Source organism: Ipomoea triloba, chromosome 1 (assembly GCF_003576645.1).
Source record: "Ipomoea triloba cultivar NCNSP0323 chromosome 1, ASM357664v1".
In the NCBI taxonomy this organism is placed as follows: domain Eukaryota; kingdom Viridiplantae; phylum Streptophyta; class Magnoliopsida; order Solanales; family Convolvulaceae; genus Ipomoea; species Ipomoea triloba.
The window spans coordinates 27011165-27014203 of NC_044916.1; the positions used below are offsets into that span (position 1 = coordinate 27011165).

Below are 3039 nucleotides of genomic sequence, written 5' to 3' on the forward strand. Positions count from 1 at the left end.
TTAAATAAGAGAAATAATTTCATTAGTTATATTGTCTTTATTTTCTCTCATGCAAAGATTCTTTACATTCAAATTTATCAATTGATATTCATTACATTGTCCATTATCACATTTTTATAATATCTTGTAATTAAATATCAAAGTTATAGTGCAAAATAATGTTATATATTTATTTACCAAGTATTTTATTAGTACTATGAAAAAAAATTTAAAATAATTTAAAGCTTTTTTTTTTTGAATGCTAATGTCTCTATTACAGTGTAGTATTTGTTCATAAACTACTTTCTCAACCTACTGAACAACAATGAGGCTCGAACCCACCACCTCCCGTATACAGGAAAGAGTTTGATGCCACTGGACCACAAGGCCCTTGGCTAATTTGAAGCTAATTATATTAACTACTTGGAGATTGGTTGACAAAGAGAGTACTCAAATAACCCAACAAATTGAAGCGGAATCACTCTACTTTACTCTTATTGTATTAAATAAATTAGTAGTTACACAAAAAAATGATACATATGTATCTCTTTAATACCATGAAAAAAATAAAAAAGAATAGTTAGAAACCAATCATATTAACTACTTGGGGGATTTGTTGACAATAAAAGTACTCAAATAACCCATTACCCAGCAAATTGAAGCGAGGAACTACCTTTTAATATTTTTGGAATACATAATATTTTAAATTTTCAAATTTTTATTAATTTATTTAATCTTTTTTCTTAAACTAGGTATTTCTTTATCCACAATAACTCATTCAACAATAATTGTTGAACCAAATGAACCCCAAGCAGAACACCTAAAGGAAAGTCCATATCTCCTATATCATAATCTTATTGCATGGCGTTGTCATCTATGCATACAACAATAACCGAATTGCAAATAGCACACTATCAACAAAAAGAAAGATAACAAATAGTAAAGATGAAGACAATGACAATTTTACTCAAAAGAGAAATAAGAACACTTAGAAAAATTCAAATTAAAATTAATATTTATTTAGACTATCATTTTTAGACCAAATATTTAGACTATCGATTTTACGAGGTTTGCAAACATTTATTTTAGTAATAATTATAATGAATTTTCTATATTATCTTGGATTCATATACTTTGATATTTAAATAAAAAATTCGACATTCAATTACCCATGTATAAACTTCACCTATATAATCTTGCATTGATATACTTTCAAATATTTATTTAAAGAGTTAATTCCAGCAATAGTCCTCCGACTATGTTGATTTTCCAAAATCAGTCCCCGACTTTTAATTTGGACAATTTAAGTCCCTTGACTTTCAAATTCTTTCCAATGTTAGTCCTTTAGTCAAATTTTGGTTAAGTTGAGGTTAAATGAATGGGTAAAATTGTCCGTTTACCTGTATAGTGTATTATTACTCGTATTTCTCCTGTCCTATATACTATATATATGAATATAATCTCAGTCAAAGAGACTTCGACTGGGATTAATGGCTTCGATTGAGACTTCGACGGAGATTATATTCATATATATAGCGTATAGGACATGAGAAATACAAGTAATAATACACTATATAGGTAAACAGACAATTTTACCCCTTTATTTGACCTCAACTTAACTAGAATTTGACGAAAGGACTAACATTGGAAAGAATTTGAAAGTCAAGGGACCTAAATTGTCTAAATTAAAAGTCGGGGACTAATTTTGAAAAATCAACATAGTCGGAGGACCATTGCTGGATTTAACTCTTTATTTAAATATAAACATTGAGTATTAACCCATTCGCGCAATGCGCGTATAAAACTAGTTACTTTATAAAGATGTCATATGGAGACTCAGGTTAATGAATGAAATGAGACGAAAAATAGAGGAATTGACAAAAATATGATGATTTTAGAAACTAGACAAAAATAAGAAAAGAGCATTTGGGACTTGATTTCTGACTTTGAAATGCAAGTCCCAAATATTTTTTTCTTATTTTTATCCGACTTTTAAAATCTTCATATTTTTATCTACTCTCATATTTTGTTCACTCTCATATTTTTTTCATCTCATTTTAATCATTAACCCATGGAGACTCACTCTTAGCTTGTACACCACAAATTGTATATAAACTAATAAACCACATATAATAGACGCATACATGCATACATACATATTTAACAACTGACGCCGCTGCCGCTGCCGCCACCGCTAGCAACTATGACTGAGATACCTTCCTGCTGCGGCACTGCCTGCCCGTGACCTCTTTCTATCATCGTCGACGTCGTCACAGTCTCCACAAGCAAAGATGAGCATAGGAATTATTATTATGGCAGACATAACAACCCTCCAAAACATCATCATTAAACCAAAAATACTACTGCCTGCGCTACCATCATCCGCTGCCACAACATAGTGGTCTGTTTGGTAAATGGTTGTTAGTTGATTGGGTTGGCTGTTTGGGTTAGAAGGTATGATTTGTTGATAATATTGGCTGATTGTAGAAAATTGTTTGATAAATTAGTTGTTAGCTGATGGCTGTTTGGTATAATTTCTTTTCTCAAAAAGCTAATTGAAAATGCTGCTTTGAGTAGCCTTTTTGAATTTTAGCATTTTAGATTCGGATTTTCCATGGAGGTAGAGATTGGTATCCGTACCGGTGCCACTGGATCTTGAGAGGTATTGGGTTGAGCCTCCGTGTGTGCTCCTTGACTCGGGCTTGCTCGGGAACTACTTCCTCCGGGAGACATTTGGCCTGGGTTGCTAGATTCACCGGTTTCCATGTTTATCTCCACTGGTTCAAACTCTTTCAACTGATTGGATGAGCCTTTCTTCAACTTCCTTAACTCTCTAGAGAGTTCTTGGTTTAAAGGACAAAGGTTTTGACCACCTTGTGATCTAGTTTGCATAAATCAAAAGGTATCCAAATTCAAACAAACTTAAGAAAACACTTAAACAGTAAAAACAAAACTTGATCTCCTTCAAAATTCATTCATTTTAATGCTAAGATTAGATAATTAATTATACAATACAACCAGATATGCCAATCCCCGGCAACGGCGCCAAAAAGTTGATGT

At 32.0% G+C, this 3039-nt stretch overlaps 1 long non-coding RNA gene across 1 annotated transcript; it reads right to left on the reverse strand.

Annotated features, from left to right (window-relative positions):
- Positions 1-1753: 1753 nt before the first annotated feature.
- On the reverse strand, positions 1754-3026 carry LOC115997148. The gene is made up of 2 exons (XR_004093691.1): positions 2620-3026; positions 1754-2382 (listed from the first exon to the last, which is right to left on the reverse strand). It is a non-coding gene; the product is annotated as an uncharacterized LOC115997148 (long non-coding RNA).
- Positions 3027-3039: the final 13 nt, after the last annotated feature.